This window comes from Pogona vitticeps, chromosome 5 (genome assembly GCF_051106095.1).
Source record: "Pogona vitticeps strain Pit_001003342236 chromosome 5, PviZW2.1, whole genome shotgun sequence".
Taxonomy (NCBI): Eukaryota; Metazoa; Chordata; class Lepidosauria; order Squamata; family Agamidae; genus Pogona; species Pogona vitticeps.
The window spans coordinates 163,467,851-163,484,538 of NC_135787.1; the positions used below are offsets into that span (position 1 = coordinate 163,467,851).

The following is a 16,688-nucleotide window of genomic DNA, read 5'->3' on the forward strand; positions in this document are numbered from 1 at the left end:
CTTCGGAAGGGAACCACCAGCGAAGGCTGACGATGCTCAAGCGGGTTCCAAGTTCCTACTTCCTTATTTGTTTGGAACTTCCAGAGAGAGCTCAATCAGGAAACTGAAAAAGAACCCATGATCTGTATAATCCTCCCCACCTACCTGGTCATGAGGCCTGAGAGGCTCCCCATATATCCTATCTTGTGATTGTCGGGATTCTTATTCATCAAAACAGTATTTTTCTCTGGTGCAAATCATTTTTGATATGTGTTGGAACACATTAAAGTATAATCACTCCAGGTGATGGTTACAAATAACAATTTATTGCTGTACACCCCAGAATTAGGTTTGGCCCACCTCAGATTGTACAGTCACATGCCCAGCCAGGTGTCTTATATATTTCCAGTGAATCCCTTGAGTTCCTTTTGGGATGGTCTCTGTGCACACTGTTAAACCTAATTTACAATGGCTACCAAAGGGAAAGCTGGTACAGGAACAAAAATGCATCTAGGCTTTTGCAACCCTATCATATACTCATACGTTAGAAAAGTGTTCTTTAAGTGTTCTTTATATATATTTCAGTATATACAGGACATCATCAGGTTTGGCATCCCATACAACTATAGCACAGACAAGTAGAAAATACATTCAGGAACACACTAAATCATGGATTTATGAGAATTTTCCTCATGGGGTCATTGAGTCCTACAAAACTGCAGAGCTGCAGTAATTTTTGCTTTGGGCTGAACATGACTCAGTATCTCCCAACACTTTCTTGAATGTTTATTTTTATCTCTTATAGAGCGGCTCCAGGTATTCAGAGTGTAAACAATGACTTCAAGACAGTCGGTGGATTTAGGTAGTATGGAATGGTGCAGATTACTTAATAAAGGCACAGAGGCAGAATGCTTAAGAAAGGAAGCAAATTATATATACAGTACTTCATTTTTTAAGGACAATCTTTTTTAAAAAATGGAAATTTGGTTTTGTTTAAAGAAATCTAGCACAGAGCAATGACCCTTGTATAGTACATACTCCTATGGACATCTGCTTTCTCTATGATGTATTTGTTTTTCTGAATGCTTTACAGGTGCGGCATATAGACACAACATTAATTGAAATCTAGGCAGATGTCCTTCCACTTTCCAACTCTTTAAATTTCAGCAGTACATAGTCTTGAAAAGACAATGTGTTTCTTGTTTTTCTGTGGGTTGGTTCTATGAAAACATTGCCAAAAGAGAACACCTGTCACTGTTGATTTGCCTGGCAGAGGCGTTACTACATAGGGAAGACCAGCTTAAATCAGGAATAGGAATGTACGTATAGCCCTCCACATATTGTTGGAGTGAGACTTCTGTACCTTTTCCCCTCCCCGCTGTTTATGCTAGTTGGAGACACTGGAAGTCATAGACCAATAACAAATAGAGGAGAACAGATATTTACTCACCACTGGTCTGAGTAAATACAAAATTCATATGATCAATGCCTGATGAATTGCATTCAGAAGTGCTCTGTGGTTTGAATGGCAATACAGTTAACTATAGGTAGAAAGAATTTCCTTCTCTGGCTGGAATTTATGACTGTAAACTTTTCATACAGCATAAAATGCACTGATGGGTTAGTATAGTGTGGAACTGCTTCTTGCCCTGGGTTATTGCATTTGTTAAGCAATATTTATTAGCGGGAAATGATGAAAAATGAGAGGCAGAAACAGCAAACATTTTGTCTTGCAGGATGTATTTATTTTTTAACAGCGTAGATGGCTATTTGACAGGCTGCCCAATAGAGAAGAAAAGTACAGTACAGTGGGGTCTTGACTTGAGAACTTAATCTGTATTGGAAGGCAGTTCTCAAGTCAAAAAGTCTGTAAATCAAGTCTCCATTGACCTACAGTGCATTGAAAACCGATTAATCCCGTAACAGGCCGTTTTTGTTCCATTTTGGTTTTTTTCTGGTCTGTAAGTCAATTCTCAGGCTGCAAGTCAAACCTAAATTTTGCAGCCAGAGAAGTCTGTAACTCAAAAAGTCTGTAAGTCAAGACGTCTGTAAGTCAAGGGTCCACTGTATAGGAAGAGATGGATTAGGAGGCAACAGATTGGTGAGGCAGTAAACATGCTTGATAAATTCAATTTATGACACAGATCTGCAGTTTGTCAAGCACATAGTTATATCAGGGGTACACCAATATATTTTTTATTAACAGTGTGCATTCAGTGTACACTTAGCCTTTCTCCCAGTTGTCTATTTTTGTGGAAAGGTCCCCAGTGAAGGATAGGTTCCTTATGAAAGGATACTTTTAATGCAAATGACTAATACAAAGTTTGAACAATGCAGGATTGTGGATATTAGACTGGGAAGTAGGCCGTCAAGCCAATCTTCTTCCCACCAAAGCAAATGAAATTAGAACCATAATCATAATCTTTTCCCCCTCCTCCCTGACTTTTAAACTTTGAATCCACACAATGGGGCGAGCTTCTGTTGGTTGTCCCAGCTCCTGCTAACCTAGCAGTTTGAAATCATGCAAAATGTGAGTGGATAAATAGGTACCACCTCAGTGGGAAGGTAATGGCATTCCATGTTTAGTCATGTTGGCCATGTGACCATGGAATGTGCTTACGGACAAACGCCATCTCTTTGGCTTACAAACGAGAATGAGCACTGACCCCAGAGTCAGACATGATGACTTAATTGTCAAGGGGAACTTTTACCTTTAATGTTGCTTTAACATTGTTTTTATTGTTATTATGGTCTCCCTCTTAACTTTTGTTGTTTAAGTACTGTACAGTATACAGGCTTAATAAATGAACCATTTGGATTTTAATTTATGTGGTATGTCATTATCTATTGGGTTGGGGGAAAAACAAAGCCATATGGTCCTTACACAATACAAAAACAAGGGCAGGTGACATTAAAACCTGGCACAACTTTTTTAGAATTAGTTACATATACTGTATATAGTTTAAGTAAAAATGTAGGTTTATGTGTTTTGTAGGTCACATCCAATAATATTTAATTTAAGTCAGTGGTTCTTAACGTGGGCGATAATGCCCCCCAGGGGGCAATTTCATTTTTCAGGGGGGCGGTAGAACAAAAAGGGGCGGTGTGGGGGCACTGGAGCAGAAGGGGGCGGTAGGGGGGCGCTGGAGCAAGCCAAACCTGTGAAGATGGCTGCAGCCTTTTTACAGTGTGCATGAATATATATTTTCCTCCCATTTTAATTTAGTTTCAGACTTTTTGTCTTGAAATTTTTAGTTCCTGCATTTGTTTTTATGCCCTTTTTATATTTCTTTTTGCATCTTAAAAGTCAGTTGCCACTAAATCATTAAATGTTACTTTTTGGGGGGCATTTCATTTTCTTGGAATTTAATTTTGTTTTCAGGGGTCATTGAATTTAAGTGTCATAAATAAATAAATAAATAAATAAATAAATAAATAAATAAATAAATAAATAAATAAATAAATAAATAAATAAATAAATAAAGATCACCGCGGGGAGGGGGGCGATGATAACTTCCTCAATGGCTCAAGGGGGCGTTTCTTTCAAAAAGGTTAAGAACCACTGATTTAAGTGATCCTTGGAAGTTTTAAAAATGTATTTGTGTTAAAATATGGAGTAAAAGGTTTTTCCAGGTAATGTCTATTTCCCTCATGCTGTTGTGGGTGATCCAAATGTCTTTGTGAAGATGTTTCCCGCCAGAGCTACCTTGATATTGTTTTGAATTTTAGTCTTTCCAGGCTAATAAAGTGTTTTCTCACTGCAGAAATAAACTTTGTCCATCCCCCATTTGTGATGGTAAGATATTTTGTTTGGATTGGAAGTCCAGTGTGAAATGTGGTTATGCAAGATCATAGATACTTATTGGCTAGCTAATACCTGTGACATATGTAGCTAGATATGAGCTGCACAATTCTTCTCATTTCCTCCATCTGGTGCAACTTTGTGACCTCTTAACAATTATATTGTATTTATTCTTGTTTTTAATTACTTCATAGCTGTACCATTGCATAAAGCAACTGATAAGCCAGGCAAACTCCCCCTTTTCATTGAAGTTTAATTTCCAAGAACCAGTATGCTTTTTGTTGCTAACAACAGCTTGTATTGCAGTGTGGGACTGTTCCATAAAGGTTAAAACTGTAGGAGCATACTATGAATGAAACACTTTGGCAAATGCAAATATTGAAAAAAGAGCAAATGAACCTGCATTCAAATACTGTAGTATGTATATGGCAAAAGATGAATCAAAGTGTTAGACCTAGCTAACGTCAGCCCATTCTAGGAAATGGCAGTAGTTTTTGACATAAGTCAGAATGAACTTGGTATAATACTACCATTTTATTATATTGAATTAATAACTCTTGTGTTTAGCAGTTGGTTCAGTAGGTCTATCTAGTTGGGACTATCAGCTTGATTTAGGCCAAAGTACTGTAATACCATTTTTAAGATTTCGGAAGTATTTGGTTTTGGTCTTTCAAACATAGGTGTTCTTAACTTGTCTACATATTAAGGAAATTTAGAAAGATTATTTACATGAATGAAATTGCATGGAAGTGTGCAGTTTACAAAATTAATGTGTCGACACCTGAATGTTCCTCTTCCTTGTAAATGCAGTCCATTGATTTTCATATGTTTGGCAGCTTCAGCATTCATGAATATGTCTTTTACTGAATCAGACCTCTGGTCTGTTGTGCTATAAAATCTAGGTTTTTCCAAGTTGGTGTATCTGAACTGCAAACATCATGGATTAAACCTGGAACCTTCTGCATGTAAAGCCTGTTGAACTGTAGCCCAATGGAAGCCTGCAGATCATAGCTTTCTCAAGAGCAGCACTGAGTAAACAAAACTACTCCCCTCCCTAATATATATCAACTTTGCAAATCCTCATTACTTTTTATATATCTTTGATGCCACCTTGCCTCACTGCCACATAATTGCCCCTCATGCTGTCTGCACAAAATGCATGTTAACCATCTAAAACTGTTTCCCACCTTGGGGATCTCTTCCCTGACCTTTCGGAGCTGAATATTAGATTTAGTGTACAGTATATGTGTATAAGAGAAACAAGCCCTTTTGAGAGAGAAAGAAGCCAAACAAGCCCTTTTGAGAGAGAAAGAAGCCTCTACTTTTTGAGATGACTTTGCCCCATTAAAAATGACTTTTTAAGCAAATGTGGTGGGAAGCCAGAATTTATGGACATTGTGCTAAGCACTTTAGCTTGGCAACAGGGGTATATATACTGTATTTAGCTGGACAGGGGACAGATTGGATTTGTCTTCAGTGTGGAAGAGATTGTCACTCTCGAATTGGCCTTCTCAGCCACACTAGACGCTGTTCCAAGTCCTCCATACAGGGCACGATACCATAGTCTCTCGAGACTGAAGGATGCATACCTCTATTCATTAAGGAAATTATCATTTTTGAATTCCCATCGATCACAGAATCTGGACAGATTTATTATCTGAGCATTTGAAATATTAACATTGCATTACACCACATCACCTCAGTAAATTCATATAAGAGGCTTTACTGTCATTTGCTCAATATAATTCTGATATAGGTTAAATGACCTGTTTCAGAATTGCAGTGGAGACTCATCTGTTTCTGCCATAAAACATGTGCCAGTCTTTCTTTTTTGAGTCTTAGTTTTCAGAACTTTAGCTTTTTTGTAAGCAAGAATTAATTAATTTAAAATTTGCTGTATCTGCAGTAATATTGTCTTCCATTTTCATTTCATTATTTTGTCTCATGATTATGAATTTTTTGTAACAGAGTCTCCAGCCAGCTTGCTAATAATCAGCATTTATTGTATTATACATATATCATGTACCTCTGAATTCTTCATCTTTAGACATAGCTCCCAACTGAAATCAGCAACATGTTTATGATTTGATGCATGTCTTAATTTGGTTTTCTATGCATTCATTGGAAAATAAATTAATATTTGTGTTAGAGATGAACCCCATTTTGGAAATTGAACTGAGATCCTAATATCCAGGACTAAGTTTGTTCTCACCAATCAGGACTGACTGAGACCTAGTTATCACAACTATTTATTTTGCTACTGTTAAGTCCTCAGAAAGTTATTTTATCTGACATGTGTATAAAATATGGTTAAAGGATTCTGGGAATTCTAATTAAAAACAGTAAAATTTCTAAGCTCCAGGTATTGTTTTGATGGCAGATGCATGTGCAGGAGGAAACGTGTTTGGATCCCTTTTAAGTCCCGCACTTGATGAAATAAGCATATCAAACTACGTATTTGAAGAATCAAAAGGAATATAATCTACTTTGAGACATTAATGTAAACCTTCTAGTGCCTTTGCGTCTACATTCTCTTGCAGGGCTCTGGGTTCTAGATTTCTGCTGATTTGTTGGTACATGGGAAGAAGGATTTGTGCTTGTGCTTAGATCAGCGTATTTTCTGCAACTGGCGTTCCCATTCTCTTATTTCTCTTAATAGGGAAGAATCCTCACTACACAATTGTGAAGACCATTAAAGATAGTTGTTGTGGTGGATGGATTTGGGGAGGGGATCTTCTTCAGCAACTCTTCTGTGCCCAGGATCATGCTTCTGCATATTACTTAGTGGAACAGATAGAGCATCAGCATCATAAACCGAAATAGCCCTCTGTATTAGTGTGCTTAACCTTATGTGTAGGATAAAAACAGATACTACACATAACCCATCTGTAGAAGAGGAAAATCCTTTAAGTGTGAATAAATGTTAGAGCAGAAACATCTTGTATTTGCTGAAGTGTGTAAACTGTCTTGCTTGATTTTGTGGTTGGTGTTCAGAACTTATGCATAGCATTTCATTGCAGTCTGATTTCTCAAACATGAAAATATGCATGAATCATAGCTCTCCAATGGTAACATGCTTTCACCTCTAATAACAAATGACATTTATAGCATCTTCCTCTGTCCATAGTTAGGTCATTAGGGAGGCAGAGAAGACCTACCACCTGTCTAATTGTCCTCTGGAAATAAAGCAAAACTGCGAAAGTGGTTCATAATCTGAATGTAAAGACCTATGTTGACAATAATGCATACCTAATTTATGTCTCCCTTTTGCTGCTTATTCCACATTAACACTGATTAAAAATCCAAATAAGTAATAAGACAGTGACTTCAAGACAAGCACTTAAGCCTTACATGCAATTCCCCCCCACCTTCTGAGTTGCTTATTCTTCCATTAATGAAATGTTTTGCTCACTGGGTGCTGAATTTATCCAATGCCACAGTTCTTATTTTATCGGCCATCCATATGTTTTAGTTTAGTTCCCAGGAAATGTGCCCATTGTCAATACTGTTTGGGGTTTTTGAGAGATAATGTCTGAGTATCAGGAAGCCCCAAATTTAATAACTGCTGGTCTCAAACAGACTAGCTTGCGTCTCACCTCCTGCTCTCCGTTCATCTGTCCTGGCGGCCCAGTCCTTCCAAGGTCACAGACTTGTACTGGTCCGCGGATTCAGGATCCCTGTGTTAGACTATGCTTTACATTACTGTAACTGTTGTGATGGTGTTGTCTATAGTCAAATAAATCTGGAGAACACCAAATTGGGAAATGCTAATTTAGGACAAGGACGAGATGGTTGGACAATATCATCGAAACTACCAACATGAATTTGACAAAACTTCGGGAGGCAGTGGAAGACAGGAGGGCCTGGTGTGCTCTGGTCCATGGAGTCACGAAGAGTCGGACATGACTTAAGAACTAAACAACAACAATTTATTTATTTACTTATTTTATTTATTTATTTGATTTATATCCTGCCCATCTGGTCTATACGACCACTCTAGGCGGCTTTCAGTGTGACATAAATACAATAAAATAAGACAAAAATATTATATAAGACAACCAGAACAAATTATATTACAAAATTAAAGGAACTAATAAATAAAGAAAGAATAAAAAGAAGAATTAAAGAAAAATCAAGTATTGACAGGAGGGAAGGCCTGAATATACATCCATGTTTTTAGTTGGCTTTTAAAGGTACCCAGCGTAGGGGCCGCGTGAATCTCCGGAGGGAGATTGTTCCAGAGGCGGGGAGCCACCGCCGAGAAGGGCCTATTGTGTCTTTTCCTTCCGGGCCTCCCTCGGTGTCAGGCTCCTGGGCCTCCCTCGGCGTCAGGCTCCTCAGCCTCACCTCCTGGCTCGCACGGGTGATCCGGGTAGATCTTGGTGGGAGCAGGCGTTCCGCCAAATATCGAGGTTCTAAACCGTTTAGGGCCTTATAAGTAAGCATTAGAACTTTGAAGTTGATGCGGAAACGGATGGGCAGCCAGTGTAGCATGGCCAGAATAGGAGAAATATGCTGGTATATTCTCACTCCACTAAGGAGTCTGGCCGCCGCGTTCTGTACCACCTGAAGTTTCCGCATCAGCCTCAAAGGCAGCCCCATGTTGAGCGTGTTACAGTGGTCTAATCTTGAGATTATGAGCGCATGCACCAAGGTAGTGAGCGCCCCTGTGTCGAGATAGGGTTGCAGCCGGGCAATCCGGCAAAGGTGGAAAAAGGTGGTGCGGACTATCGATGCCACCTGTGTTTCCATGGTGAGTGTCTGGTCCAGATGTACCCCCAAGCTGCGAACCCCGCTCTTCGCGACCAGGGTCACCCCCCCAAATGTGAGTCACCCAAGCAGCCAACCACGGGGGCACCCACCCTCAGAACTTCCATCTTGTCCAGATTCAGCCTCAGCCCATTTTCCTGCATCCATTGCAGTACGGCCCCTGGAGGGACAGGACGCTGGTGGGACGGGACATCATCACCTGCAGTTGGTGAAAAGGAGATGTAGAGCTCGGTGTCATCAGCATATTGATGACACGATGCCCCACACCCCCTGATGACCCCACCCGGCGGCCTCATATAGATGTTGAACAGCATTGGGGAGATAATCGACTCCTGTGGAACCCCACAATTGAGAGTCCACGGGGCCGAAACACTCTCCCCAAGCTGCACTCTCTGGGGGCGGTCCTCCAAGAAGTAATGGAGCCAGGCAAGCACCAGGCCACCAATTCCCAACTCAGAGAGCCTCCTCAGGAGGACACCGTGGTCAACGGTATCAAAGGCCGCAGAGATGTTGAGAAGGACCAACAGAGATATTTTACCCCTGTCAGCCTCCCTCAGCATGTCATCATACAGGGCGACCAATGCCATCTCTGTACCGTGGCGTGGCCTGAAGCCCGACTGGAATGGATCTAGGGCATCTGTTTCATCCAAGTGTGCCTGAAGCTGATCGGCCATCACCCTCTCGACCACTTTGCTCATGAAAGAAACATTGGCGACGGGCCTATAATTGCCAATTTCATCCGCTGCTATATTAAGTTTCTTTCTTATGGGCCTAATGAGTGTTTCCTTAAGGAAAGACCCATTTATTATTGCTGTGGCCCATTCTATTGTTATCGGCCTGGCTGCTTTGATTAGTCAGGCTGGGCAAGGGTCAAGGGAGGAGGTGGTGGCCCAGCAGCGATCAAGCACCTTGTCCACAGAGCCAGGCGTCACAGGCTGAGAGGAATCGAAAATTACCGGACAAGACGGAGCACTGGACATCTCAGCTCAACTCACTGTATGCAAAAAAGGAGAGAACTCCTGGCAGATGGCCTCCACTTTAGATTTTTTAAAAGCTGCAAATTGGTCCGGTGAAAAACTAGGGGGAGGCCCATCACCCAGACCAATTCCGGATAGGTCGCACACTATACGGAATAACTCTGCCTGCTGATTTGAAGCTTCGCTTATCCAGTTAGCGAAGTATGTTCGACAAGCAGCCTTTACCTTAGACAGGTAAAGGTTAGTTGCGACCCTGACAGCTATCCAATTATAATCCGTCAGGTTCTTCCTCCACCTACGCTCTAGCCTTCTCCTATATCACTTCATTGCTCGAAGGTCCTGGTTAAACCAGGGCGCAGGCCGAGCTCTACGCAGGAGAGGGCGTTTAGGCACAATCGTGTCTATAGCCCTAGTGGCAGCGGTAGACCAGCTGTCATTTATGTACTGCATACATTCCAGGTTTCTTTCTGGCATATCTTATTGGGTCTATATTAATTTCCTGACTGATTTCCAAATATTCTCCAAAGCTACTAAAATTTTCTTACATGAAACACTCCTTCTCTTTGGAATATTTCTTCTGTACTCCATTTCTTAATTTTGAAACATCCTCTACCAAACACCTCCCACATATGTTATGGTTCCTGGGCCCTGGTTGCTTTACTTTGCAATGCCTTGCAAATTTTGTACTAAATGAAAGATGTGACACCTTATATTTAACATCTAATTGTGGTTATGAATTTGTATCTTTGGCATATATGCTCCTTGACGTCCCCTCCTGTGTAATTTTATCTCCTAAATAGCCTTTCTCATGATACAAATTTGGATAAATTCACCAGTAGTATTTTTCATTCCTTCCTTGAAGCAATTTCTGTCACAAATCCTTGATGTAAAATTTCAGATCCCTGGTTCTTCATAAGCAAAATCCACATTAACTCCCTTTTTATTTCGATAGCTTGTTTACTTTGCCATTCCACCCACCTCAAGTGGATCAGTAATCAACTTCTATAATGGAAAATATAATAGAAGCCACTGTAGATTTGGTTGTGGGAAACTTCTGAACTGGACTTTTAAGACAAGTGAAGTGGAGGGAAACCCTCACTACTTCTCCTGCCTCCTGGTTCCAGAAGGATGTTTTCTAATTAAAAAAATTTTTTTAATAAGTGATGCAGTCCTGTCTTAATACACTGTTGTTGTTTTACTTCCTCTGCCCCCCCTCCATAGAGGAGCAGAAGAGTTGTTTAATTTGCCAATATCCTAAAGTGGCTTTCTTAAGCCACTTCATAATATTAGGAATTTCTAGTGGAAGGAACATAAGAACATAACAGGAGCCCTGCTGGATCAGGCCATAGGGCCATCTAGTCCACTTTTTGTATTTCACAGTGGCCCTAATAATTTCCTTCTTTCAGTCACGGACTGGCTCTAATACCTGTTTCTGGCCTAAGAGTAATACTGTCAGGTGGCTAGACTCTGTTACAAGGCATGTGGTCAAAAAGAGCCATCAGATCAAAATGCCTTGGAAACCTTGCAATGAGACAATGTGGAATTAAACAATAAGTAGTTGCTAGAAGATGAGACTCCTAGACTGGAAAGCAGTCAGCCAGCTGCAGGGGAGAGCAGAGGTTAAGTGATAAAGCAACTGGACTAAAGCAAAGAGACATCTTGTTGCTGAGGTACATGGAAGCAAAAGAAACTCTGGTACTGTACAACACAGGCAAGCTTGAAACTATTAAAAAAACAAGAAATTGAATGTTTATTGTAATATTTAGTGTGTCCAAACTAAAGGGACCTGAAATAAGACATTTTTAAAAAGATGGTAATAGTATACCAGAAGTGGATTAAAGTGGATTGGTATAGACTGTTTTCAATCAGACAGTTACAAAGTGACTTGAAACAACTACTGAGAATAGTTACAGAAGAAAATACAAATGCATTAAGAATAAAGAAAATCATGGCTACAGAATAATTTGACAATTTTAAGAATAAAGAAAATCATGGCTACAGAATAATTTGACAATTTTTAATATTGATCATGAAGAAATAAATGTCATTAAACGTTTTTCATATGTTGATTGAGCCTTGTGGCGCAGTGGTTAAAACACTGTACTGCAGCTAAAACTGTGTTCACGACCTGGGGTTCAAATCCCAGGTAGCCGGCTCAAGGTTGACTCAGCCTTCCATCCTTCCGAGGTCGGTAAAATGAGTACCCAGCTTGCTGGGGGGGGCAATGTGTAGCCTGTATAATTAAAAATTGTAAACCGCCCGGAGAGTGCTTGTAGCGCTATGGGGCGGTATATAAGTCCAATAAATAAATAAATAAATAAATAAATAAATAAATAAATAAATAAATAAATAAATGATTCAATTCTTAATCAAAACAGAGACTGCAGCCAAGAAATCAGAAGGCGGAGGCTCAGGAAGGCAGCTGTTATGCATATAGAAAAAATCTTCAAGTGTAAAGATGGGTCACTGGAGACCAAGGCAAAGATAATGAAAATTATGGTATTCCCAGTTTCTCAGTACAAATGTAGAAGCTGAACAACCTTTTGGAGATCACCAATACATATAATCATAATAAGTCAGAAGCATTTGACTGCACATAGCAACAATATTTCGATACATCTGACAAGAGGTCCTAAATCTTGAATGCTGTCATGCATCCAGCCTCTGCCTGTGTTTTTTTAAAAAAACAAAACAATATTTGTCTTGGAATGCAAAGAGGATTTAAACTGCACCTGATACCTTTTTGGAGGAGTGTGAATGGTTGCAGTTGTCTTGATGCCTTTTGTAAAATGGAGAATAAGTCTTTTAAAAATGGAAGCCAGTCATGATCAATATAGACCTTTCTTGCCTTGAATAAAAATACTAAAATGTTTGTCCCAAATTTTAGAGTAACACTGTTTTTTTCTTCATCCTCCAAACATTTTCTGGACTCAGCAGATTTAATTACAAACATAGGGACTGGGCTACCTTTATTACACTGTATCAGGAGAATGGCTGATGCACATTTATTCATTCACAGCATAGAAAAAACATACAGCTTTTGTACATCCTCCCTGTGAAACTGCCAGAAAGATAGTCAACCAGAGTGTAACATAACATTAGCTTTTGTATTGCTTCTTTTGTTTCTTCCTTACGTTCTCACCATGTTTGTAATAAAAGTCAAACGTACCATTGACAGGTGTTAATAATCAGCAGGGTTGGACTCACTGATAGCCTGAGCTAGTTTTTTTCAACACTCCCACATTCTGATGAGGAAATATCACAGCACTATTTGTTAAATATTAGTAAAAATCTTTTTTTATCAGTAGATTCTCCTTCCTTTCTTATTCCTTTCCCCCCTTCTTTTATATTCTCCTCCCATACAGGCCAGCTTAACTCCTCCCCTTCCTTTCCCTTTCCTTCCTCCACTAGGCAAATTTCCACCTTTACTTCTTTCTCCTCCTTTTCATTTACAATCCATCCTCTTGTTTCTTATCCCACCATCTCTTTCTGTGGTACTATTATTTGGGGAGACGGTGCACTCTCATCTCTCTTTCTCCTCTCTACTTCTCCTTCACAGGTTCCCAATCCAAATTACACTGGTGCAGAGTTATGCAACACAATTTTGCCCAGTGACTTTCCTGTGTGCTTCACTGTCAGGAGAGAAGAGCAGATATTTTTTTTCCCTTGGGCCATCCTGTCTTACCTGACAGTAGTCTCTGCCAGGTATAGAAACCACGGTAGTCTAGGTCCCCTGTACTTCTTATGATGAGTGTGGAAACAGTAATGCAGCAGTCTATAAAGTTAAGTCAGTCTGCATTACTTCTAAATAGCATGTCTCTTCTGCTGTGTGTTACTGTGAACACCAGATTGTGTTATGGGGAGCCATGTTTCAAGGAACATGCCCTGAAAATGTCCAAGGGAACAGCTAATTGTAAAAGAAAATGTCAGAGACATTTCATGCTGATCCATAAGGAGAGAAAAAAATCCAGAATTAAGCAATATAGGTCTATGAACAATCAAAATGTCCTAAAACTGTGGAGGTTTTCATGTTCTCCAGAAATCTTTTTTAGTCTAGATGATATAAAGAATTATGGAATGGAAAAGAAACAGGAAAATTCAAAATACAGAGTACTCAGTCTCAAGATGGAGACTTTGGACTGAATGAATCACTTGTTTGTTTTACAAGTGTTAGGTTACATCTAACAATACTTACTGGGACAGAGAAGCATATCTGAAAATATTAAATGTTGGCTGCAATTCAAAAGATTTTTGGTCTTGAAAATGGTCTTGAATATATTGGTGAGTTGGCATAGAGCAGAAATACAAATGAGCACAACTAATTACAGTACATCCATCATTACAGAACTGGTGCAATATAGTTGCCAGAGAATATGCTTTGAAGCATTGCACCCCAATTTGTGCCCACACCCGCCCGTTGTGAATTTACTGGGAGACTTTATTCTTAGCCTCGATCTTCCCTGTCCATTTGCAATACGGATAGCACGACATATATTATCTGCATGGCTCACAGTGTGATGGCCCGTCTTTCAATACCTTTTGGGGAAATGTCTACTGTATTTAGGAGCTAAAATGTAGAAACCAGAAATGTTTGTGCAGTTTTCAAGCTCGAAATCATGGGCCACGGATTACTCTGCTCCTGTGTAAGCTTTTATTTGTTTTGACGTTAAATAGGTCATGGCCCTGATCTGACTTTTAATAGTCACTCTGAATTGCTTATATAGCACAATAGACTTATATTTATGTAATAGGTAAATTGAAAAAACAAAACAAAGAGCACACTTGTTTGGGAGAGCGACCAGGAACTGAGTGAGTCAGCATGTTATGAATCAATATACCGTGCAACAAATACAGAATGAATAAGAACATGTCATGTGGTATATTGAGGGATTTCTTAATCTTAATTAATGAACACTATTTTAGACAACTAGACCATAAGACGTTGGTGTGATTAATATAGTTTAGAGCAGCCATTATGCCCCTCTCCCCCCCTGGCACATTTGGAGGGGGCCACAGACTGGAAACAATTCTTCACACACCTTACAAGGTTTGTTATGCGACTTATTCTATGCTGATTTCGCCTTTGTTTCTTTCATATTGTGTTTATGGCTGTGGCCAAAAAAAAGTTAGAGAATGGCAGGTTTAGAATAAATAAGCTGTGAAGCAAGGTGAAGTATCATTTGTTCAACAGTAAAAGAATACTTATATTTGAGTAGTGATACATTTGCAACAGAAGGGCTTTTAAAGGAAAGGACCAATTTATTCTGCACAGCAAATAAACAACAAGCAGAATTAATATATTGCATTAGCACAGTCCACTATAAAGGTCCTAGGGCCAGCCATTCGTATGATAGAAACCATCAACTCTGTGCATCACCTAGCTGGAATTAGGTTTGGATGGAGTTGCAAATTTCAGGGATCAAAAGGGATCCATATTTTCACCTTGTTTTTGCCTCGTGTTCTCTTTCCTCTCCCGGTTTTAAAATAACCAGTGTAATTTTTGTTATGTTGGTCCCTGTAGAGCTGTGCTCTGGCATTTCATTTTTCCCATCTCTAAAAGTTTTAACACGATACCACATGATGTTGTTGTTCTCACTTCTCCTAGGATCATTTACATGGTCATCCTCTAGTGTGCTATTAGGAAATATTGAGTGCCATCTTTTTGTAATTTATTGTAGCGACTCAACGTATAAAAGTTCTGATTCAAGTAAAGCTTGTAATGCAACATTCCCCCGACTCTTCTTTGAAGATTATGATTCATCATAATCTTAACATGGATCAAAACCTGAAAAGATGCCAAAAAATAATTCCCAACACCTTCTTCATATTGTTCAAGGTAGTTATTATTTTTTTTCTTCCCGTAGTGGTTATTCAATCAGTAACATACAACATACCTAGCAATACAGAGAGACCAGCCTTGAACAACTCACATTAACACTCATGTATTTTTAAATCATTTGTGGTGTGTTAGTTATTTATAGATGTATTGTATTTGTGGATTAGGCATCCTCTCAGTCTTGAGAGACTATGATATCATGCTCTGTATGGAGGACTTGGAACAGTGTCTAGTGTGGCTGAGAAGGCCAATTCGAAAGTGACAAATCCCTTCCACTCTGAAGACAAATACAATCTGTCCCCTGACCAGCTCCCTGATTTTGCTGGGTTTGGGACTGCCTGTTTGCCTCGGCCTGCTGGACAAGGGTCTCTTCAAATTGGGAGAGGCCATGATGCACCGCCTGCCTCTAGGCTGATTGCTCAGATGTCTAGAGTTCCCATCTGTTGAGGTCCATTCCTAAGGCTTTCAGATCCCGCTTGCAGATATCCTTGTATCGCAGGTATGGTCTCCTTCTGAGGCGATTTCCCTGCACAAATTTTCCATACAGGAGATCTATACAGGATTGCCTTTGTAATTAACTGAATAAAGAACTGCTTGCCCTTAGTTTCTACCCATAAGGGAGGGAAACATAACTATGTCCTGTTTCTCTGAAGGTGTCCAGTGCTCCACATGGTTTGGATTGCTAGACATTAAGCAACCTATACTCTTTTAATGCCATCCAAAACCAACAAATCTCTACATCTGGGGAACTTTTTGTAAGCAAAGTTTTACAGTGTTAAGGGCAACACTAGTATTTGACCTCACACAAGCAGCATTTTACTAGAATTTAATTTGAGTAATTACAGCTCCATAGTATCAGAAATCCCAAAGAAACTAGATGGGACAGGATTCCATCTTCCCCAGTAGATGTAAGGATCTAAATGTAGCATTCACAAAAAGTTAAATTAGATGTGATGTGGGATATGCATGATCGGATCTCTGGAGGTTCTTTGGTTTAATGTGAAACAGCTGCAAAACTCTGATGGTTGGAAAAGGGAAGTGACTTCTTGTTTTGTTTTTAAACTGTATATCATTCTACCTGATATAGAAATCCTATGAGGACTGGTTAAGAGAGTTTAATGCATTTATCCTGGACAAGAGGAGATTAAAGGGAATTATTACTGAGATCTTCAGGTGGTTGAAGGCCAGTTGCATGCTGCCCTGGTGCGCCAGAGAAAATGATGTAATACAACCAGTGGGTGGGAAATTGTAGTGAGATACATTTCAGCTAGACATCAAAAGAAATTTCCTAATGGTAAAAGCTGTTTGATAAGAAAAGAAACTA

General features: G+C 39.6%; 1 protein-coding gene across 1 annotated transcript in view; it reads left to right on the plus strand.

Annotated features, from left to right (window-relative positions):
- Positions 1-16,688, plus strand: part of ENTHD1 (ENTH domain containing 1) — a 193,937-nt gene that overhangs the window by 50,940 nt on the left and 126,309 nt on the right. The gene's annotated exons all lie outside the window — the stretch shown is intronic.